The sequence below is a fragment of the Schistocerca americana genome, chromosome 9 (genome assembly GCF_021461395.2).
Source record: "Schistocerca americana isolate TAMUIC-IGC-003095 chromosome 9, iqSchAmer2.1, whole genome shotgun sequence".
Lineage (NCBI taxonomy): Eukaryota > Metazoa > Arthropoda > Insecta > Orthoptera > Acrididae > Schistocerca > Schistocerca americana.
In genome coordinates, this window is record NC_060127.1 from 78,760,205 (window position 1) to 78,785,817 (window position 25,613).

At 44.1% G+C, this 25,613-nt stretch overlaps 1 pseudogene; it reads right to left on the bottom strand.

The window, feature by feature from the left end:
• Positions 1-13,658: 13,658 nt before the first annotated feature.
• On the bottom strand, positions 13,659-13,776 carry LOC124551456 (annotated as a pseudogene).
• Positions 13,777-25,613: the final 11,837 nt, after the last annotated feature.

Here is a 25,613-nt window from a genome sequence, read left to right on the forward strand (position 1 = left end):
AAATTGGCTATAATATGCCCAATATACAAGAGGGGAAGCAAAATGGAATGCGGTAACTACAGAGGAATCAGCTTGTTGAATGTAACGTATAAGGTACTGTCCATCATTATCCTCAGAAAACTACAACCATTCATAGAGAACAACATACAGGAGTACCAAGGTAGCTTTCGACGAAACCGATCCACAATAGATCATATTTTCACACTAAGACAATTGTTTGAAAAACACTGGGAATATGATAGAGATATCTACAGCCTGGTTATCGATTTTCAACGTGCATGTGACAGCATCCACAGCAATAGCCCAGACAATGCAATGCCTGACTTGAGAATCCCTGAGAAGCTAGTGAGAATGGTGCAAGCCTGTATGGTAGGGTCAAAAGCAGCAGTACGTTTCCGAGGAGCTACATCAGAAACATTCGTGATTGAGACAAGCCTCAGACCAGGGGATGTTCTCTCATGTGTTCTGTTCAATTTCATCTTAGAGAAAGTAATAAAAGAGCGTAGGCAACAGGAGTGGGCTGGAGTAGAGATGGGCGGTAACTTCAATTGTCTCGCATATGCAGATGACATAGTACTACTAAGTGAATCAAAGCACGAGTTGAAAGAAATGTACCAGAAAATGGACAGTTATGCACTGAAGATAGGGCTCAAAGTCAATCGAGACAAAACAGAGTTCATGCAATTAGGAAGAAGACAAGAGCAGGAAGAATTTCTTGAGGTAGATGGCAAGATGTTCAAGGGAGTACACCAGTTCAAATACTTGGGATCTTGGTTTACCACGGACAACAACATAAAATTGGACATCAAGGACAGAATAGCGGTGGGAATGAAATGCGTGCATTCCCTCAGAGCGACGCTCGGCTCTAAATCGATCTCACAAGGGAACCTCCCCATCACACCCCCCTCAGATTTAGTTATAAGTTGGCACAGTGGATAGGCCTTGAAAAACTGAACACAGATCAATCGAGAAAACAGGAAGAAGTTGTGTGGAACTATGAAAAAAAATTAGCAAAATATTCAAACTGAGTAGTCCATGTGCAAGATAGGCAACATAAAGCATAGTATAAGCTGAGGAGCGCCGTGGTCCCGTGGTTAGTGTGAGCAGCTGCGGAACGAGAGGTCCTTGGTTCAAGTCTTCCTTCGAGTGAAAAGTTTAATTTTTTATTTTCAGACAATTATCAAAGTTCAGGCACTCACACATAATCAACTTCGCTCTCCAAAATTCCGGGACATGTTCAGATTTGCTTGGACATATGCAGGATTTGACGGTCAACACACGGAAAAATTTGAAAACGTTAAAAACATATGGTTTGACAGAGTACAGGGAAAACTGTTCGACTGTGAAACTGTTGCATTCATTTGTTGCAGTTTATGTGACAAACTCTTATGTTTTCATCACTTTTTTGGGAGTGATTATCACATCCACAAGAAAACCTAAATCGGGCAAGGTAGAAGAATCTTTTTACCCATTCGCCAAGTGTACAAGTTAGATGGGTCGACAACATATTCCTGTCATGTGCGTCACATGCCGTCACCAGTGTCGTATAGAATGTATGAGACGTGTTTTCCTGTGGAGGAATCGGTTGACCTATGACCTTGCGATCAAATGTTTTCGGTTCCCATTGGAGAAGCACGTCCTTTCGTCTACTAATCGCACGGTTTTGCGGTGCGCTCGCGAAACACAGACACTGAACGAACGGACAGATCATAACTTTGCGAAAATAAGGAGAGTAAACTTTTCACTCGAGGGAATGCTTGAACCAAGGTCATCTCGTTCCGCAGCTTCTCACGCTAACCACGCGACCACGGCGCTCCTGAGTTCACACTATCCTTGATGTTGCCTATCATGCACATGGACTACTTAGTTTGTATATTTTGCTTATTTTTTTAATAGCTCCACACAACTTCTTCCTGTTTTCTCGATTGATCTGTGTTCAGTTTTTCAAAGCCTATCCACTGTGACTTACAACTAAATCCGAGGGGGGTGCGATGGGGAGGTTCCCTTGTCAGTGAACACTAAGGTTGAAATCTACAACACAGTGATATGCCCAGCTGTAGGGGACCAGTTTTAGATGACGGAGAATGGAGGAGGAGGAAAAACGAGGAAATCTATCTTACAGAAGATAAAGAAGAAAAAAGTACAATGGGCTGGCCATGTGGTTCATGGTGTGGGTTCCTGTAGTCATGTCCTAGTTCATGAACCATGGGCAACGTATGAGTGGCCAAGTAAGTGGTCCCGTCAGTCGGGATACCAGTTACTTTGGAATAAGGCTGTGCATCTCGGACTTATTCTGAGTCGTGGTCACCTTTGTGCTCATACGGCAAAGACTACCAAATCCACCGGTTAGTCCCTCAACCGTTAGGGGTAAAACCCAATGGGACTCGGGGCAAGTAAGGCTAACAACCCGCTTCCCTGGTACTTTAAATATGATGCTGGCAACAATCAGAGCAAAATGCCTCGGACCTTTGGAGGTGACGGAGTCCCACCTCTAACTGACAAACCAGGGACTCCTAAGATACGACTTGGCAAACAAATGGTAATGTGATGGGGAGCTATTAATATCAATGGGGGCTACTCTGGGAAGAAGGTAGAGCTGGCAGAGGCTGCAAGTAAGATGGGGCTGGACGTTTTAGCTGTTAGTGACATTCGGGTAACGGGTGAGAAAGAAGAGGAAGTGGGAGAATACAAGGTCTACCTGTCAGGAGTCAAAGCAGGAATAGAACTATGGGGTGTAGGGCTTTACATCAGGAAAGAAATGGAACCCAGCATAGTTGCAATAAGGTATGTAAACGAACGACTGATGTGGATAGATTTGACAGTGTCTAGCAAGAAAATTAGGATTGTGTCAGTATATTCGCATTGTGAAGGGACAGATCAAGATAAGATGGATAGTTTTTATGAGGCACTCAATGATGTAGTTGTTAGAGTAAAGGACAAGGACAGTGTTCTGCACATGGGTGATTTTAACGCCAGGATTGGAAATCAAACAGAAGGGTATGAAAAGGTTTTGGGTAATTTGGAGAAGATATGGAGGCCAACAGGAATGGGAAACAACTCTTGGATTTCTGTGCCAGTATGGGCTTAGTAATCACAAACTCCTTTTTTAAACATAAGAACATTCACCGGTATACTTGGGAAGGCAGGGGAACCAGATCTGTCATTGACTATATAATAACAGATCAGGAATTCAGGAAGGCTGTGAGGGACACACGTGTATTCAGGGGATTCTTAGATGACACTGATCATTATTTAATCTGCAGTGAAATTGGGATTGTGAGGCCGAAAGCGCAGGAAGTCAGGTCCATATGTAGAAGGATAAGAGTGGAGAAACTTCAGGATAAGGAAATCAGGCACAAGTACATAACAGTGATCTCAGAAAGGTACCAGTTAGTTGAATGTAGTCAATTACAGTCATTGGAAAAGGAATGGACAAGGTACAGGGACACAGTACTAGAGGTGGCTAAAGAATGTCTTGGAACAGTAGTGTGTAAAAGTAGGAGGAAGCAAACAGCTTGGTGGAATGATACAGTCAAGGCAGACTGTAAAAGGAAAAAGAAGGCGTATCAAAAATGGCTACATACCAGAACCCAGGTAGACAGAGAAAGTTATGTTGAAGAAAGAAACAAAGCCAGACAGATAATTGCAGCATCCAAGAAGAAATCTTGGGAAGACTTTGGAAACAGGTTGGAGACTATGGGTCAAGCTGCTGGAAAACCATTCTGGAGTGTAATTAGCAGTCTTCGAAAGGGAGGTAAGAAGGAAATGACAAGTATTTCGGACAGGTCAGGAAAACTGCTGGTGAATCCTGTGGATGCCTTGGGCAGATGGAGGGAATATTTTGAAGAATGTAGGTGAAAATACTATCAGTAATGTTTCAGATTTCGAGGTAGAATGGGATAGGAATGATGATGGAAATAGGATCACATTTGAGGAAGTGGAGAAAATGGTCAATAGATTGCAGTGCAATAAAGCAGCTGAAGTCGGAACTCATCAAATACAGTGGAATGTCAGGTCTTAAATGGCGACACAGGATAATTGAAATGGCCTGGGAGTCGGGACAGGTTCCATCAGACTGGACAAAACCAGTAATCACGCCAATCTTTAAACATGGTAACAGAAAAGATTGTAACAACTGCAGAGGTATCTCTTTAATCAGCGTTGTGGGTAAAATCTTCTCAGGTATTGTTGAAAGGAAAGTGGAGTATTAGTTGAGGACCAACTGGAAGAAAATCAGTGTGGGTTTAGGCCTCTTAGAGGTTGTCAGGACCAGATCTTTAGCTTACGGCAAATAATGGAGAAGTGTTATGAGTGGAACAGGGAATTGAATCTATGCTTTATTGATCTAGAAAAGGCATATGACCGGGTTCCTAGGAGGAAGTTATTGTCTGTTCTACAAGATTATGGAATAGGAGGCAAACTTTTGCAAGCAATTAAAGGTCTTTACATGGATAGTCAGGCAGCAGTTAGAGTTGACGGTAAATTGAGTTCATGGTTCAGAGTAGTTTCAGGGGTAAGACAAGGCTGCAACCTGTCTCCACTGTTGTTCATATTATTTATGGATCATATGTTGAAAACAATAGACTGGCTGGGTGAGATTAAGATATGTGAACACAAAATAAGCAGTCTTGCATATGCGGATGACTTAGTTGTGATGGCAGATTCAATTGAAAGTCTGCAAAGTAATATTTCAGAGGTAGATCAGAAATGTAAGGACTATGGTACGAAGATTAGCATCTCCAAAACGAAAGTAATGTCAGTGGGAAAGAAATATAAACGGATTGAGTGCCAAATAGGAGGAACTAAGCTAGAACAGGTGGACGGTTTCAAGTACTTAGGATGCATATTCTCACAGGATGGCAACATAGTGAAAGAACTGGAAGCGAGGTGTAGCAAAGCTAATGCAGTGAGCGCTCAGCTACGATCTACTCTCTTCTGCAAGAAGGAAGTCAGTACCAAGACTAAGTTATCTGTGCACCGTTCAATCTTTCGACCAACTTTGTTGTACGGGAGCGAAAGCTGGGTGGATTCAGGTTACCTTATCAACAAGGTTGAGGTTACGGATATGAAAGTAGCTAGGATGATTGCAGGTACTAGTAGATGGGAACAATAGCAGGAGGGTGTCCACAATGAGGAAATCAAAGAAAAACTGGGAATGAACTCTATAGATGTAGCAGTCAGGGCGAACAGGCTTGGATGGTGGGGTCATGTTACACGCATGGGAGAAGCAAGGTTACCCAAGAGACTCATGGGTTCAGCAGTAGAGGCTAGGAGGAGTCGGGGCAGACCAAGGAGAAGGTACCTGGATTCTGTTAAGAATGATTTTGAAGTAATAGATTTAACATCAGAAGAGGCACCAATGTTAGCACTGAATAGGAGATCGTGGAGGAATTTTATAAGGGGGCTATGCTCCATACTGAACGCTGAAAGGCATAATCAGTCTTAAATGATGATGATGATGATGATGGCCATGTGGCTCGTATGCCAGATGGAAGACAGGCGAAGATGGCGCTAGCGGGGAAACCAAACACCAAACGCCCCACTGGACGACCAAGGCAGCGCTGGATGGGCGATTTGGCGAAGGACCTAGCAGCCCTGGGAATTGAAGACACCTGGAGGAACCGGGCACAAAACAGGAAGGAATGGAGGCAGTTTGTGGAAGCAGCGCCTGTCTGCAGGGCCTGTGATCGCTGAATATCTCTCTATCTATATACTGGACCACACCAGGCCTGAGGTACATGACAGCAGCAGCATTATCGTGGTTATCCGTCGCACACTGACTGCACACTTGTATTTCAGTTTGGTGAGTCGGCCTGTTGTGCTGTCATTCATGAACAACATCCAGGGGGTGTTTTCCAACAGGATAACGCTCACCCACATACCGCTGTTGTAACCCGACGTGCTCTGCAGGGTGTCGACATGCTGCCTCGTCCTGCTCGACCAGCAAATCTGTTTCCAATCGAGCACGTATGGAACATCATCGGATGACAACTGCAGCATCATCCACAAACAGCATTAACCATCCCTTTACTGACCGACCAAGTGCAATAGGCACGGAGCTCCATCCCACGAACAGACATCCATTACCTGTACAACACAATGCATGCAAGTTTGCTTGCTTACATTCAACATTTTGGCGGTTACGTCAATTACTAATGTATTAGAATTTCACACTTTCAACAGCTTATTTCGCGCTTACATTAAACTGTCATCTCGCAATGTTAATCACTTGAATGTGTTTCCGAGATAAATGAATTCCCGAATTTTCATTGCTCTACATTAATAATTTTTTGGTTTTGCGATTTTTTTTTCTGTCAGTGTAGCTAAGTTAATTGATAAAAAATGTAGTAAAATATTGTTAATGCGCATGAGAGTTTTGTTTTCTTCTGGTACAGATGTTGTATTCAAAATTTTAAAATGCTCAGAGAAGCATTAAAATACACTACTGACCATTAAAATTGCTGCACCAAGAAGAAATGCAGACGATAAACGGGTATTCATTGGACAAATATATTATGCTAGAACTGACATGTGATTACATTTTCACGCAATTTGGGTGCATAGATACTGAGAAATCAGTACCCAAACAACTACCTCTGGCCGTAATAACGGCCTTGATACGCCTGGGCATTGAGTCAAACAGAGCTTGCATGGCGTGTACAGGTACAGCTGCCCATGCAGCTTCAACACGATACCACAGGTCATCAAGAGTAGTGACTGGCGTATTGTGACGAGCCAGTTGCTCGGCCACCATTGACAGACGTTTTCAGTTGGTGAAAGATCTGGAGAATGTGTTGGCAAGGGCAGCAGTCAAACATTTTCTGTATCCAGAGAGGCCCGTTCAGGACCTGTAACATGCGGTCGTGCATTCTCCTGCTGAAATGTAGGGTTTCGCAGGGATCGAATGAAGGGTAGAGCCACGGGTCGTAACACATCTGAAATATAACGTCCACTGTTCAAAGTGCCGTCAGTGCGAACAAGAGGTGACCGAGACGTGTAACCAATGGCACCCCATACCATCACACCGGGTGATACGCCAGTATGGCGATGGCGAATACACGCTTCCAATGTGCGTTAACCGCGATGGCGCCAAACAGGGATGCGACCATCATGATGCTGTAAACAGAACCTGGATTCATCCGAAAAAATGACGTTTTCCCATTCGTGCACCCAGGTTCGTCGTTGAGTACACCATCGCAGGCGCTCCTTTCTGTGATGCAGCGTCAAGGGTAACCGCAGCCGTCTCCGAGCTGATAGTCCATACTGCTGCAAACGTCGTCGAACTGTTCGTGCAGATGGTTGTTGTCTTGCAAACGTCCCCATCTGTTTACTCAGGGATCGAGATGTGGCAGCACGATCCGTTACAGCCATGCGGATAAGATGCCTGTCATCTCGACTGCTAGTGATACGAGACCGTTGGGATCCAGCACGGCGTTCCGTATTACCCTCCTGAACCCACCGATTCCATATTCTGCTAACAGTCATTGGATATCGACCAACGCGAGCAGCATTGTCGCAATACGATAAACCGCAATCGCGATAGGCTACAATCCGACCTTTATCAAAGTCGGAAACGTGATGGTACGCATTTCTCCTCCTTACGCGAGGCATCACAACAACGTTTCACCAGGCAAGGCTGGTCAACTGCTGATAAATCGGTTGGAAACTTTCCTCATGTCAGCACGTTGTGGGTGTCACCACCGGTGCCAATCTGGTGTGAATGCTCTGAAAAGCTAATCATTTACATATCACAGCATCTTCTTACTGTCGGTTAAATTTCGCGTCTGTAGAACGTCATCTTCGTGGTGTTGCAATTTTAATGGTCACTAGTGTAACATTTTAAGTAGTCTACATTTCACGTCCCCTCCCGGTCACAAGGTCACAGTGCCGGAAAAATCAAGCTCTGCATGCTACCACTGTACAGTGTTTGAGAAAGGGAACTCTCTAGCAATGTTATCAACTGCCAAGGCTTCCCATCCGCTTTCGGAGCGAGGAAGAAACGACTGTCTGTCTGCTTCGGCGAGTTCCCTCTTATCTTATTGCCGTGGTGTTTACGCGACGTGCACGATTCAAGTAGCAGATATATTGCATAACCGCCTTGAGCACCTGTCGTCAAAAATAACTTCACAGATTCAAGTAGCAGACGTATTGCATAACTATCTCGAGCACCGGTTATCTAAATTTGCTCATCAGTGTTTCGCAGTAGATAGCGTCGGTTTTCTTCCAAAGATTTCCGTTAGAGTTCACTTTCGTGTGAATCCGTCACAATTCTATCAGTGTAATTGATGACGACTCCAAGCGATGGAGCTACGCTATTGAAATGGTCGTACTACAAGTCGTGTAAAAATTACTCGGTAGTTGACACTTCACGTGTTGTAGTTGGTTTCCACCAATCAGAGCGCTTACAGAACTGTTCGTCGTTACCAAACGGCCACTATAATTGCTCAATTCACTTCCAATTCCTTCTCTGGCTTTCTCTCTTGATGTGTTTGCAACCCGAATCATGGGTTTGGCCCTTTTATTTCGTATTTCATCACACATGATAAGCACACCAAAAACATACGCATAACGTTGCTAATGAAATACACACGTTTCATACACAGCACTAACGATACACTAATGGATACTACAGCACAGGAAGCGATTGAACGTCACATATACAGTTATGATAGTAACATTAGATAAACTTCGCACGACATTGTATAAAGCCGAATTTCTGAAGGCTGCAATTCATCGCTGCGACTGGGACACTATGGTTTTAAATACAATTATTTAACCAAGTTCTGCGAAGTAACGCAATGGTTAGGGTCTAGAAGGTCGTAGGTTCAAATTTCGTCAAATATAGCGAACTTTTATTATCAATCAGTTGATTGATTTAAATGTACAGGGTGAGCCAAAAGTCTTGCCCAGAATAACCGTTTGACATAATAATTTACATTAGATGCCGTTACATAGGTCAGCGTTACTAGTTTTTTTCAAGACCACTTACGTTAGTAAACCTCAACGTGTGCTCCCTTGGTAGCGGTATTCCAGTTCCCGCCAGCTGTTTAGTAACATGTGTTCCGTCACAGTACCAACAGCAGCTTGTATCCTAGCCTTCAGTTCGTCGACGTCAGCAGCTGGTGTGACAAAGACTCTGTCCTAGATATAGCCCCAGAAAAAAAGTGAAGGGGCGTAATGTCTGGAGAGCGGGGTGGCCGGGGTGTTGGACCATTTCTTCCAATCCACCGATCCGGAAATGTTTCATCCAGGAAATCACGCACTATCAAAGCCCAGTGGGGGTGGCGGAGGGAGGGGGTGCTCCATCTTGCTGAAAAATTATCCATGGTTGATATTCTTCTAACTGTGGAGCTTTGATAGTGCGTTATTTCCTGTATGAAACATTTCCTGATCGGTGGATTGGAAGGAACGGTCCAACACCCTGACTGGCCACCCCGCTCTCCAGACATTACGCCCCTTCACTTTTTTTATGGGGCTATATCAAGGACAGAGTCTTCGTCACACCAGCTGCTGACGTCAACGAACTGAAGGCTAGGATACAAGCTGTTGTGGGTACTATGACAGCATACACGTTACGAAACAGCTGGCGGGAACTGGAATACCGCCTCGACATTCTCCGAGCTACCAAGGGAGCACACGTTGAGGCTTACTAACGTAAGCGATCTTGAAAAAAAAAAAAAACCTAATAATACCAACCTATGTAACGGCATCAAATGTAAATTATTATGTCAAACGGTTATTTTGTAATAAATTGTTATAATCAGGGCAAGACTTTGTGCTCACCCAGTATTTCTATTTAATTCTAATACTTCGCCATTTCTAATACTTTGCAGCGTCATTTTCATCATCATACTGAAATTTTTTCTTTTTCATATGGAATCTGCCGGAGTTGCCTATAATCTGCAAGAAAGTGCCAATGAGGACTGCTAATCGGTTGCTAAACCGGCAGCTCGTTTAGCCAGTGTGAGGATGGTTTCAGGTAACCAAGGATAGCAAGTAATTACAGATTGCTTTTAGCGCTGAAACTGATTTTTTTTCTGGCTTGAGTTGGCTCGCATAGGTTAGCCTTAATGGTCGTGAACAAAGCGATAGTTCTGCCTCACATTATTGACCGCCGTTTTCTCGGATACATTGCACACAACGATGTTGTGGTTAGTTTAGAACACTGAGGACTACAAAACGCGTCGTTCGTCGCAGTTTAGTCATTGCTCACTAAAAATCAACGGTCGAGAGAACATCTCGCATTTCCGTCATACCTCGGGGGCGGCCACTTCCAACATTGCTCGGCGTTACACTTCAACAGTATTTGTGAAGTGACCCGTTTGTGTGTGGCCTATATCCGGGTCGGCAGCCAATGTGGCAACACTGTAGCTGCAAGTGACGGGTGTCAGCTATCAAGTAATTTTAATCGGACTGTGGTGCCTTATGTACCTTGTCCTTAATAAATGTTCCGCACTATTCCACAACCCTTGCAAAAAACGCCTTACATCTGTTTCTCTTACTACCGACTTTGCACTTCATCGCGTTTAAAATTTTGGTATTATACCTATATTATACCTATGTCTTCAGACGATGTGACTCACTCCAAATGTTAACCACTAAATTTAGGGTTTTAAAATGCGCCTTCTGTAAAACGCAATGTATTTTTTCTGTTTATCGGAACAAGTTTGGAGACGTATGTGTCATCCTCTGTGGGCCTCGATTTATTTGTGAAGTTGCATAAATTCTAAAATTGGTTATCTACATGTCGGCATGCATTTGTGTCTTTTTATGATTTTTACAGCTAGTCATGTTTTCCATCTTGTTGTGCATCTTTGGAATATATTGTTGTTTTGCTGTAAACACAGAAATTTTTGACATATTTTACACATCAAGCACATTTGTTATTACGCCCTCTCGTAGACAGAACCAGCCAGTGAGGAAGTTTATGTCGCCCTGTTCAACTGAAACACAGGAAAAGAAAGGTCAACAGGAGCTTCCAAACAGTGCACTTAATCATATCAACACGTCGCCGATGGCTCGCCACAACTCTTGTAATCGGATACTATCAGCACCTTTCACTTTATCATACGCTTTATATAAGATGTTTTTATTCTAAAACGGCTATTAGAGACCCAGTTAGGTGCTAATTAAGACATTATGGGAAGCATTCTTCGTAGCCCAAATTGTTTGAATTCTTTCTGTGTCAGGCTGTCTTCTTGGCTCTGCCCGCCCCACGTTCAGTTCGTATTCCTGATGTAGAGCCATACCGAGGTGATCCTACGCCCCAGGCAGAACTGCCGAAGTTACGTCCCCCCCACCCTCCCCCCCGCCCACTTTCCAGGAAAAACTACATTTTTGCAATTTTTTGTACACGTATGTAGGAAATTTCGTAATTTGTGAGGTAGGTTTAATAAAGATGAAGCATTGCTGAAAAAATATTTCTTAAATTAGCTATACAGACGAGAAATGTTGCATATAACAAAACGAATATATAAGTGTAGTAAATTAATTACAAATTGTACTAGTTTTCTAAAAGATTCAAAGCAAAGTCTGTCTTATTGTTTGTGGCAGCTATGTTACAGATTTCATCATGAGATATAAAAAATAACGGATATTTTTGTTCCCATTAAATTATTAACAGTGTAGGAATCATTAATAGGAAATGAAAGAAAAGGAGGTATAGGCCACTGTTCAAAACACACTCCTTTCCAAGAACTGTGTTCTAATTATAATTTGACTTTACATTCCGTTGCTTTGAACGCAGAAAACTCATTTCCAAGTCACTGAAGTCAAATTTAGCAGCTATGTCCTATTCTGTCGACAAGGTAACTGAATTTGACAGTCTGCTTCACCTATACTCGACCTTCAGTACCTTTTTTTATCATCTTTAATTTGCTGGTCTTGCGCTGAAATCGTCATAAATATCCTCAAAGCTATTTCGATGTCTGGCTAAGCATCTCGTAAGCCATACTTTGAAAAAAAAAATGCAAATGATAATCTGTGGCAGTGCTCTTCATCAGCTCTTTCTGCTGGAATTTAAAAGCAGCCATTTCGTTAACGAGCTTTGTTGTATCGATATTTCTGTTGTATTTGGCAGCAAAATCTGCTGCCTACACACAGCCCTCGTTTTATGCTTGTCTGACAGGTAACTAATGCGATATGAAATTATATTATAGGTGATAATTGTTACCCATTTCACTTATTGTGCTACAAAACGCCACTGTTTCCTACTCATGTACCCCGACATCAAAATGGAATATGATCACCGTGCACACGTACAGAGGCCGCTCAACGGGTTGGCAATACTCTGGATCAGGTGGTCGAGCAGCTGCTGGGGTATAGCCTCCCATTCCTGCCTGTCGGAGTTCCTGAAGTGTCGTAGGGGTTTGAAGACGTGCAGCGATACGTCGACCGAGACCATCCAAGGCGTGCTCGATGGGATTTAGGTCTGGAGAACAGGCAGGCCGCTCCATTCGCCTGATATCTTCTGTTTCTAGGTCCTTCTCCACGATGGCAGCTCGCTGGGGCCGTGCGCTATCATCCATCAGGTGGGACCCACTGCACCCCTGAAAAGGCGTACATACTGGTGTAAAATGACGTCCCGATACACCTGACCTGTTACAGTTCCTCTGTCAAAGACATGCAGGGGTGTGCATGCACCAATCATAATCCCATCCCACACCATCAAACCACGACCTCCATACAGGTCGCTTTCAAGGACATTAAGGGGTTGGTATCTGGTTCCTGGTTCACGCCAGATGAAAACCCAGCGAGAATCACTCATCAGACTGTACCTGGACTTGTCCGTGAACATAACCTGGGACCACTGTTCCAATGACGATGTACTGTGTTCTTGAGACCAGGCTTTACAGGCTCTCCTGTGACCGGGGGTCAGTGGAATGCACCTTGCAGGTCTCTGGACGATTAAACCGTCTGTTCAGTCGTCTGTAGACTGTGTGTCTGGAGACAACTGTTCCAGTGGCTGCGGTAAAGTCCCGAGCAAGGCTACCTGCGGTACTCCGTTGCCGTTTGCAGGCACTGATGGTGAGATATCGGCCTCCTTGTGGTGTTGTACACTGTGGACGTCCCGTACTGTGGCGCCTGGACACGGTTCCTGTCTGCTGGAATCGTTGTCGTAACCTTGAGATCACACTTTGTGGCACACGGAGGGTCCATGCTACGACCTGCTGTATTTGACCAGCCTCCAGTCGCCCTAATATTCTATCCCTCATAACGTCATCAATATGTGTTCTTTGAACCGTTTTCAACACACAGTCACCATTAGCGCGTCTGAAAACGTCTGTACACTTACTCGCTGCACCGTACTCTGACATGCACCAACACACCTCTGCATATGTGGACCGCTGCCAGCGCCACCGTACGACGACCGCAGGTCAAATGCACCGCATGGTCGTACCGCGAGGTGATTAAAACCCCCAAACCGCCCACCAGAGCGTTGTTTCACCATGTATCAGCACTCCGTCTTCGACCACTAGTGGCCTACCGGGACCATCCGACCGCCGTATCATCCTCAGGGGAGGATGCGGATAGGAGGGGCGTGTGTTTTCAGCACACTGCTTTCCCGGTCGTTGTGATGGTATTCCTGATCGAAGCCGCTACTGTTCGGTCGAGTAGCTCCTCAACTGGCATCACGAGGCTGAGTGCACCCCGAAAAATGGCAACAGCGCATGGCGGCCTGAATGGTCACCCATCCAAGCGCCGACCACGCCCAACAGTGCTTAACTTCGGTGATCTCACGAGAACCGGTGTATCCACTGTGGTAAGGCTGTTGCATCATGTATCAGCATTATTCTTAATTTATGAGCATGAGTGTAGTTTCAGAGACTTTTTCAAGTCTGTGATGTATATATGCAGACTGAAGTGACGAATGAAGAAGCTTTGTACCGATATATGCGTATACAGGGTGTTACAAAAAGGTACGGCCAAACTTTCAGGAAACATTCCTCACACACAAAGAAAGAAAATATGTTATGTGGACATGTGTCCGGAAACGCTTACTTTCCACGTTAGAGCTCATTTTATTACTTCTCTTCAAATCACATTAATCATGGAATGGAAACACACAGCAACAGAACGTACCAGCGTGACTTCATTCACTTTGTTACAGGAAATGTTCAAAATGTCCTCCGTTAGCGAGGATACATGCATCCACCCTCCGTCGCATGGAATTCCTGATGCGCAGATGCAGCCCTGGAGAATGGCGTATTGTATGACAGCCGTCCACAATACGAGCACGAAGAGTCTCTACATTTGGTACCGGGGTTGCGTAGACAAGAGCTTTCAAATGCCCCCATAAATGAATGTCAAGAGGTCAGGAGAGCGTGGAGGCCATGGAATTGGTCCGCCTCTACCAATCCACCGGTCACCGAATCTGTTGTTGAGAAGCGTACGAACACTTCGACTGAAATGTGCAGGAGCTCCATCGTGCATGAATCACATGTTGTGTCGTACTTGTAAAGGCACATGTTCTAGCAGCACAGGTAGAGTATCCCGTATGAAATCATGATAACGTGATCCATTGAGCGTAGGTGGAAGAACATGGGGCCCAATCAAGACATCACCAACAATGCCTGCCCAAACGTTCACAGAAAATCTGCGTTGATGACGTGATTGCACAATTGCGTGCAGATTCTCGTCAGCCCACACATGTTGATTGTGAAAATTTACAATTTGATCACGTTGGAATGAAGCCTCATCCGTAAAGAGAACATTTGCACTGAAATGAGGATTGACACATTGTTGGATGAACCATTTGCAGAAGTGTACCCGTGGAGGCCAATCAGCTGCTGATAGTGCCTGCACACGCTGTACATGGTACGGAAACAACTGATTCTCCAGTAGCACTCTCCATACAGTGACGTGGTCAACGTTACCTTGTACAGCAGCAACTTCTCTGACGCTGACATTAGGGTTATCGTCAACTGCACGAAGAATTGCCTCGTCCATTGCAGGTGTCCTCGTCGTTCTAGGTCTTCCCCAGTCGTGAGTCATTGGCTGGAATGTTCCGTGCTCCCTAAGACGCCGATCAATTGCTTCGAACGTCTTCCTGTCGGGACACCTTCGTTCTGGAAATCTGTCTCGATACAAACGTACCGCGCCACGGCTATTGCCCCGTGCTAATCCATGCATCAAATGGGCATCTGCCAACTCCGGATTTGTAAACATTGCACTAACTGCAAAACCACGTTCGTGATGAACACTAACCTGTTGATGCTACGTACTGATGTGCTTGATGCTAGTACTGTAGAGCAATGAGTCGCATGTCAACACAAGTACCGAAGTCAACAATACCTCCCTTCAATTGGGCCAACTGGCGGTGAATCGGGGAAGTACATACAGTACATACTGACGAAACTAAAATGAGCTCTAACATGGGAATTAAGCGTTTCCGGACACATGTCCACATAACATCTTTTCTTTATTTGTGTGTGAGGAATGTTTCCTGAAAGTTTGGCCGTACCTTTTTGTAACACCCTGTATGCATCATAGATGTTTCAGACTTGAAAAGGTCTCTGGAACCACAGAGTTTCATTGGATTAAAGCAACCATTCCTGGGTTTCTTTTTATGCTGAGGTACTATTCCAATACAGTTGGAGAGCCTCTGCAGTTCTTTTCTAGTTTATGGAGAGTACGTAGTGAACTGGGGCGTGAATGGGAACGTTTGGAGTTGTGCAAAGGCATTGTGGCAGGGTGGCGTAGTGGTTAGCACATGTGCCTAGCGAGCAGGAGACCTGGGTTCGAATCCCAGCCATGGCGAAATTTTTCGTTCATGATTTCCGTCTGCACATATACATCAAAAATCTGTTTTGTCAGCCCCTTTCCATCCATACAAAACAGATCTCGCTAAAGTCATTGTCTTCTCCTAATCACTCTCTCTGTTTCCTGGTATATGTATAGTCCAGGGATACAATTCTGACTGGGGAGAAATGAGGTATGGGGTTCTCCAAAATCCAATCTTAGGTCCAGTACTGTTCCTCATGTATGCAACCTGTCTTCCGTCTCGGATACAGCAATGAGAATTAGTTCTTTTTGCAGATGATACTAGTATTGTAATCAATCCAAGCATACATACATAAACAGAAGAAATGGTAAACAAAGTTCTTAAAAATGTCATTCACTGGTTTTCTGCGAATGGTGTCGCCCTCATTTTTAAAAAGACCCAACGTATTCAGTTTTGCACATCTAAAGGTACTACACCAGTGATAAGTGTAACACAGGGCGAAGAAATAATAAATAGGAAGTAAAGTTCAAAAGTCTTAGGGGTCCGTAGAGACGAAAATTTAAATAAAAAAAACACTTTTTGGAATTCCTAAAAGCCACATTTGCGCTTAGGATCATTGCAAATATTGAGGGGAGACAAATCATTAAGTTGACATATTTTGCATATTTTCATTCAATAATGTCATACGGAATAATACTGTGGGGTAACTCACCTTTAACAAAGAAAGTCCTCATTGCACAAAAACCTGATGTGATAATAATTGCGGTGCTCGCCCACGATTGTCTTCTGGACATCCGTTTAAGGAGTTGAGCATTCTGACTGCTGCTTCACAGTATATTTGTTCCCTCATGAAGTTTACTGTAAATAATCCACTACCGTTGATGAGCAACAATGATGTGTAATTACAATACCAGAAGGAAAAGTGACATTCATTACTCCACATTAAGATTACTAAATAACTAACTATCTAATTCTGGTCGAAACTATCAGCACACCTATTAGTGGACATTAATATGAACACATCTGGGGACACTTTCTATAAGGTGTCTGAATGTCTGTGGAGCAATGGTAGTCCATTGTTCCTCGGGAGCCGGAACTAGAGAAGGTGGTCATGTAGGACGCCGGGGTCTGGAGCGAAATCGACGTTCTAACTCATCCCAAAGCTGTTCCATTGGGTTCAAGTGCTGACCTTGGGGACGCCAGTCTACTTCAGAAATCGCATTGCCTCATAAATACTGCTTTATGATGAGGTGCATTGTCATACTGACACAGTCATCATCTCCGAACTGTTTCTCTACTGACAAACTGCCTGTTAGCTTCTCTTGGCTTCTTTCTCGAGTTCTTCGGCCGACGCTTGTTTGATGATTTTTCCGGCGTTTCACCAGCACGAGTGGGCTGACATTTTCAAAGCTTGAGCCTTTATTGCTGGTGATGGGCTGAAGTCGAGCTCGCGGCCACAGATTATATGTACCTGGCGGGTCAACGTCCGAGGGCTTTTCAGTGGTTGTTTCCGGTACGGATCTCCTCTTGTTACCTGCAACAGTCGTTCGCTGCAGCACTAGAATCCAGGATCCTTTCACCTTGAGGCTTTCTTCCGTGGTGAGGAACAGCTCGGTGACTTCCAAAGACACCAGAATGGTCTCCGTGCCAACATGAAATTTACCATGGAGGTAGAAAAGAAAAACAGCAACCCTTCCTAGATGTGCTGCACCCAAGGGGTGGTGTAAACCTGGGACACGGCGTGTATTGGAAACCGACACCGACGGACCTATACATGCACAAACAGTCAAATCACCAACCGAGTCAGAACAGTGGCATGATTAATAAGCTCGGAACGCGAGTGAGACGAATATTCCGCAGCACCTCAGACGAGAGATGCAATGCCTGTGTGGGGCGGCGGATAGAATTTTATCAATTTTATGTTGTTTATATAAAAGTTAGGTTTGTAGAATGTTAAACCAGTTCCTATTATTTAGAATGTTATTTATGCTGTCTTTCGCCGTTCTCAACACTGGCTCTCTAACTACAATATTGGCAACCAGAAAGTGATTAGCAAAACGTGAAGCCTGTAATTAGAATTCCCAGTGCCCACTTCAATACACTTATAGTTACAGCTTATAGCTCTGAGGAATTAGGAGATTGTCTGGGATTTCTAATTAAAAACGGTCGTAAAAAAAAAAACGTTCTGTATTCTGAAAGTCACAGATGAAAACAAAAGAATACACACAATCTAACTAACAGTGCAGTTCAGAGTCTAATCCGCTGATGCAACTATAAATGTCCAAATTAAATATTTAAATGAATGATCGCCATAATTTGATGATTAGGTTCATCAAACGCCACGCTAAAATATGGTAGAATGTTTGTCCCGCGGCGGCACGTGAAAATACGACAATACGCAAACTGAAGATCGATAATTAAAGTCATCCCAGAATTAACACTTCACTCGAAAATGATTTCATGGTTACGCGTAGCCCGAGTAACTTAATACGGCATCTGAGGCCGTTTGTAGCAATGATACCGACGCGACGCGACTCCCGACACATATGGCGTGCTTTTCAGCGTCTGGAGAGAGCTGGGGCCTTGCTTCCTCGCGCAGCGTTCTTATATATACAGCCGCGGTGCGGACGGCTAAGGGAACGCCTGATCAAATCGGCTCTCCCGACTAGCCGCTGGGCTAGTAATGCACCACTTTAAGTTACCTAATAAATCATAGCTTCTCTTGCTGATGGCCGATGAAGCTCTTAATTTAAATGTGCATTCAACACACAGGTAAGTATTGATAATAAAATTTTGACGTGGCTAAGTTAAATATTTTGGGCGAGAGAATTAATTTAATTACACTGCACGCAGTAGCCGAGCTCTGAACTGGCCCTTTGGAGATACGCTATCGCTATAGTTTTATAGGTATTCAAATGAAACTTCTCACATCTTTATGGTTATAGTGTATCTCCATTCTACTTAAATATAAACATCCTAGCCTAATTTATTAGCCTACTTAATCTATCTTGCTTCCTTAATTTTTAAGACAAAAACCAGAAAATCATAAATTTCCACTAAAATTTTAATTTGTGAGATCCAAAGTACTGTTTTTATTAAATTATTATGAAAGATGAATCTAAATATAAAATTTTAACTTTCCAGCTCTTTTCTGTTGCGCCAATGATTTTTACAGAAAAACGTCCAAATTTCGAAAACGGCTAAAGTTATCGAACTGATATTCAACACATATTAATTTAGTATTACTCCTGACAGGCTAGAAACATTTTAGATTATTTACTTGATTTTTAGAGTATTGCGCAACATTTATGACGTCAGAGCTAGTTACAACGGACTGGCTGGCACACAATGGAAAGACTGCTGTGAATTTACTACGGCGTGAGTAGACTGCTTCCCTACACCTGGAAAGCGTTCTCAGCATCAGTGGGTACTCCACCAGTTACACAGGGTGAGTCACTAACTATTACCACCAAGAGTAACTCCGAAAGTATGATAGTAGCTGAAAAGTTTGTGGGACAAATGTTGCATGGGACAACAGGGGCCATAATATGACGTTGGTTTTTTGTTGCTAGGTGGTGTCGCGTCAGAGATATGAAGGTCAGCTTTGTTTTGTTAAATGGGATGCTATAGTTTGGTAATTATTTTCTGATAGCGGCTATGGAGACGAATCCAATGATGTGTAACAGTAAGGTAGTTGAAACTCAACAACGAAGATCACAAAGGTTGTATGGACGTCCATTTGCAGAAGGTGTTCGAAGTGATGACCATTGGTATAAATGCAGTGCTGCAATCTTCTTATCATGGGTTAAGTGGTATTTGAGTGGTATTCCTTATTACTTCGGCACTTATCGAAGCACATGTTCTGACCATTCTCTCTCACATATTTTCAGGTGTAGCTAGAACGTCTTTATAAACAATGTCTTTTACGAATCCTCACAAGAAAAAATACAGAGGCGTCAAGTCTGGCGAACGAGCCGGCCCCGACACATATCCTCCGTGGTCAATCCAACGATTTGGGAATTGTCTCTGCAACTCATTTCTGGCCATCAGCGAAAAATGTTCCGGATACCCATCGTGTTGATACCACATTCTGTTGCTTGTTACTAAAGATCTTTCTTTTTCCGTGATTTCCCTATATCACTTCAGGCAAATGCCGGGATGGTTCCTTTGAAAGGGCACGGCCGATTTCCTTCCCCATCCTTCCCTAACCCGAGCTTGTGCTCCGTCTCTAATGACCTCGTTGTCGATGGGACGTTAAACACTAATCTCCTCCTCCTCCTAAAGATATTTCTTCCAATAACAGACCTAATGTTTCTTGCAGGAATGTGGTGTACTTCCTACCATTAAGATTTCCTTCGATGAAATAGGAGCCTATAATTCTGTCTTCCAGAATCCCACACCATACATTCACTTACCACGTTTTTTGGTGTGCAACTTGCCGCAGCCAACATGGATTTTCAGTTGCCCAATAACGCATGTTATGCAAATTAACATTTCCTTGGTTCGTGAATGTAGCCTCGTCAGTAAATAAAATCAAATTAATAAACGTGTCATCCCTCTGAATCTGAAGTTGAGCCCATCGGAAGAACTCAATGCGACGCATACAATCTGTGCCAGTTAATTCTTGGTGGAGACTGATATGGTAAGGATGATATTTATGGCGACGCAGAACACGAACAACACTGGTCTGGCTCATGCCAGATTCCCTTGCGATTTGATGCGAACTAACACAAGGATCTCGAACCACAGTCGCAAGAGTACCAATTTCCGTTTTCTTGTTAGTAACTTTCCCTCGCCGGTTATGTTTCCGATGCGTTAAACATCCAGTTGTTCTCAGTTTATCACACACATATTTAAAAGTACGACGTGTAGGGTGAGTACGTTGAGGATATCTTTCAGCGTATAAGTCTCTAGCTGTCAATGAATTTCGTTGGCATTCTCCGTAAATGAGAAGCATATCGACTTTTTCTTCGAACCTATTAGTGTTGTATTGCGACACCGTCGAATGGTGTTTACATGTCAATGTTAAGTTAGATGGATACGTCGTATTCGGCAAATATTTACTATTTGCACGATATACCAGAGAGAAATGTCAGAGCATGCGCTTCGATAAGTGCCGAAATGAAAAGGAATACCATTGAATCCATGATAAGAAGATTGCAGCACTGCATTGATACCAATGGTCATCACTTCGAACACCTTCTGTAAATGGACGTTGATGCCACGTTTTTGACCTTCGTTAACCTTCAATGACCTTACTGTTACACACCATTGGATTCGCCTCGATAGCCGCTATCAGAAAATAAGTGCCACACTATAGTATTGTAACCTCCCCCTCACTTATCGACCTTAATGACAGTGAAAAATTAAACCGCGTGTACCTAATGGAAATTTGGGAAAAGCAATCGTCACCGAAGTTAATTTGTTGGTAAAGAGGGGGGAAAGGGTTACATCTAAATGAAAGGAAAAATGCAAATGAAACTGGTGGAAATTAATTTTGAAAAGGGGTAAAGTTAATAAAGAAAGTAAATGTGCGGCCGTTACGTTAACAATTAACTAGCGGTAATTAGATATTTGAGATTTGGGGAAAATTACGGTCGCCAGTCCTATGGGCAATTACTATAGTAACTGAAAAAGAAAGGTTATTACACAGATAATTAGCACTAGGAGCGTGCCAACTGAAGGTTGACACGTGTAGTGTGAAAACTGAAAGTTTGTCAGAAGTAATAAATTTCGCTACACTCTGACTTAATTTAGCAAAAGAATTAATAAAACCGGAAAATCGAAAGTTAATTTAGTGACTGAAGTTAATAGTGAGCTTTCTTTCTGAAGCACATCGAAATTCAGTAAAATACGGTTAGTCTTGGACTACCTCAACAATCATTTCAAAAGCTACTTGAATCTACGCAATTTAGAAAGAAGAGATTTAACTTTGAACTTGAATTAAATGATTCTGAACAATCAACAATAGTAAAATTTAGTACGTACCAAGCTGAGCTGCAGTCACAGGTAAGCTAAAATACCGTAACAAAACTCGCACTCTTAATTTGTGCTTGTGTAATCTAAATATTGTAGCCAGCTATGAATACCTCAACCGAACTTTGAAATTAAAGCAGTGAAATCGAATGATGCTGGCGTTTGAATTTCAACGACACTCGGGCTCATTCCGGAAAAGGAAGGGACCCTGCTTGGTAGTGCAATTGGGACAATGAGCAACAAAGGTTCATGCTAAGTTGCTGTAATTTTGTGATGCAACAATTTTAAAAGTTTGAAAAACTGAGTTCTGCCATACAGTTCTAAAACTTTACGTGCTTCCAGTCTTCCTTGTTGGTTGATTGAAGGTTTGAAGCCCTCGATCGAGGAGGTGGCGACAGTCACTCATTGTCGGCCGTCGCTGTTGCAGAAGCTGGATGTTGGCGCGCCTTCTTCTCGACACGGTCACCAGGCGAAACGGGCTCTTGATGTGCGCCAGCTAATGCTTCCTGTCCGCGACACCGTGTCAGAAACTATCATAGCAAGTCGAGCGCAATTACATGCTGCCCAACCCCGAAAGCGCGGCAACTCGCGGGAGCGTCACACAACACACCTTCTCCACTGCACCACCCCAGCCAAACTCCCTCTCTGCCCGCGTTCTACGCGATAGAGTTAACACTACCAAAGATCCTAAACACTTTGGTTCTCCACACGACCTATCGATGTATTCGATCGATAGCATAGTTTTCCTTAGGCCAGACCCAGCGTATAAATACAAATAATATTCACAAAACAAACCAGTTATAAATCGACATAAATGCATATATATATACAAATAGTAAAACAATTGCAATATACAAAGACACAGAAATGTTATATCTTCAGGTAACAAAATAAGGAAAAAAATTTGCAGTGCAATAGATGGAAATAGGAGGATATGCATTTCCTTCGTTACAGTATCCCATTATAAAAAAAAGTTGACCTTCATATCTCTGATGTGACCACATCTAGCAAGAAGAAACCAATGTCATATTATGGCCCCCGTTGTCCCGTGCAACATTTGTCCCACAAACATCCAGCTCTTACCATACTTTCTGAGTTATTTTAGGTGGTACTAGTTAGTGACTCACCCTCTATAAGAAGTGTAACAAACATTCAGCGAAGTGACACACAGAAAAATAAATGTCGGGCACGGCTTTTCTGCGGCATATTCCCAGAGTGACGGACAGAATCGGTCGTATATTGCGCAAACCGACAAAGAAGATCAAAGAGTGTCTCAGATCGGCAGAGGAGGAAAGGGACCCTCTTGCAATGTCGGGGTATAACGGATACTATGCACATTCTGAGAAGTTTATGATGGAATGCTTGGACGATCAAGCAACACCACGTTTACCGAACATAAGCGGCATTGCAGGTTGGGGCAGGTGGAGAAATCTACCGTGGCAGAGTACGCGCTGTGTGAGACCGACCACGTAGTAAAATTCGCCTATGCGGAAGTTCTGGCTGTGGAGAAACTATCACATCCGCTTGTTCAGAGAAGCTGTAGAAATACACAAACATGAGAATAGCTTCAACAAGAAAGAGGGAAGCCTCAAAGTGAAAACATCCTGGATTCCCGTGCTGCAGCGAACGACCGTTGCAAGTAGCAAGAGGAGAGCCGCACCGTAAATGACCACGGAAAAGCTGTTGGGCGTTGGCGTGCCAGGTACATACAACCCGCGGCTCCCAGTACACCACCAGCAATGGAGGGTGAAGCTTTCACAATGTCAGCCACTCGCGCTGGCGAAACGTCAGAAAGGTCATCAGACAAACGTATGACGAAGAACTCGAGACAGAAGCCAACAGGCAGCTTGTCAACAAATGGCCACATTGTAAAATGTTTTCACATCCTTTCGCATTCAGCATTTTTTACAGTAATGGAGCCACGCCCCAACAACGAAAAACAAACTCAAACCGCAACACTTCCACCTCCATACTTCACTGTTGGCATTTCAGAAAACGGCAGGTAACTTTTAGTAGTAGTTCGCCAAACCGAAACTCTTTCATCGGATCGTCATAAGGTATAGCGTGACTCATGACTCCAAATCATTCGTTTCCAGTCACTCGATATCCGGTGGCGACGGTTTTTACACCGCCTGAAGCGTCGTTTAACGTTATCTACAGAACTGTGTTGCTAATGACGATCTGGTCGACCATTTCGTACCATTCTTTTCGGCGCGTCGCAAAAGCCGTGAGGCGCGGACGCCACACTGCAACACACAGCTGTCGAGCTGGTTGCCAGCTCAACCCCTGCGGCTACACGACGTTCTAGGTCCGCCATTTGGAGCGCGACCTGCAGAGGGCGTGTAAATCAGCAAGAGAGGTCGCTCCTGCCATGAAGCTTATGCTGCATCCGTCAGTGTCTCGTGCAGCCAATCAGGAGGAAGTGTACCTCCGCTGTGCAGGGATTTAGGACCGCACTCTCGCCGATCACGTCAACGCCGATGACACGGCAGTTTATACAACCGGCCGCAATCCTGATCAAGCCAAGTGGACGCAACAGTCACCTGGTGTTGCTCCAATAAAATGGCCCTCAATGCCGCCAAAACCATGGAAGTGTATTTCACTAAACGGCGCCCTATACTCCACAACAACATCTCACTCGGGGGCGTCCGGGTCCCGTGGTCCCAAGCTACCAAGTATGTCGGCGTCTGGTTGGATAAGAAACTTTTCTTCAACCGCCACGCAGAATACGTCACCCATAAAGGGTTAAAGTTGACAAAGGCCTTGTACTCGCTCTTCTCCAGCCGAGAGCTGAATTTAGACACCAAGCTCCGGCTGTATCACTCCGTTGTCCTACCCTCACTAACGTATAGTTCCTCTACGTGGGTCACGATTATTAAGTCCCGGGTGCTGACGCTCCAGCGACTACAGAATAAAGTTCTCAGGTAGAGTCTTCACGCCCCTACGCTCACCAGGATTGTCACTCTGCATGAGGAAACAAATACGGCCCCTCTCAAGACGACCATTCGCCGTAAGGCTCGCCAACTATACAGTAAAGTGGACGCCCTCCGTGACACGGTCCATGGACTACAAACCATCGGCACCAGAGTTCCACAGCTCTGGCACCAACACTCCGTTCCGCTCACCATCCTGGAGGACTCGGATTCTGGCTATGAGTGACGACAGGCCCAATACGACCACGTTTTTCTGCCCGTTTTCGCACAGTCACTAGCAGTGGCCTGTTCTCGTCCAGCCGCTTTATTCTTTGACCATAGAGTTGGCGCATTACTGCACCCCTCCTCTGTAATTCCACCGTCGGAGGGTGGCACGGAAAGTTTCGCCGCGACACCTTCAAAGTTTCTATGCTCGGCTGTTATTCAGCCGTTGCTTTGAGTCTTCTACCGCTTGTCCATCGAGACAGTTGGACCGGATCTGAACTGGTGACGCTGCGTATTAGTTAGCCTGCCACAAAAAAAAAAAGACCACACGGCACCTTTGCCACTAGGGACCACAGCAATGTGCTCGCGGGTCTGTTGGTATTGTCAGACTCACTTGGAAAGGCACTAGAAACTTTGAACTCACACAGATCGTAACGGTCTGTTCCAATATGCTCCGCTCAAGGAGAGTGATGAGTTAAACATTTGGTAGTCAAACTAGTAGAGGACGAACTCTGGTTGTAAAAGCTTTCATTGTGTTTCTTCCTCAATCGAGACTTGTATTCCAAGTACTTGCGTTTAGTTGTGAACTTACTTTCCTGTTAGGAACTAGTTACAAAATTTGTTACTTGTTTGTGACGGTCAACGAAGACTGTCTTGAACTCATTGTGTTCTTAAATACAGGGGATGAACTACACGCTCATGCATTTCTTGCGGAAGTGGTTTTTTTTACAATCAGCCTCTGCAATGCATGACAACCTCAAACCTCAACCTCCGTC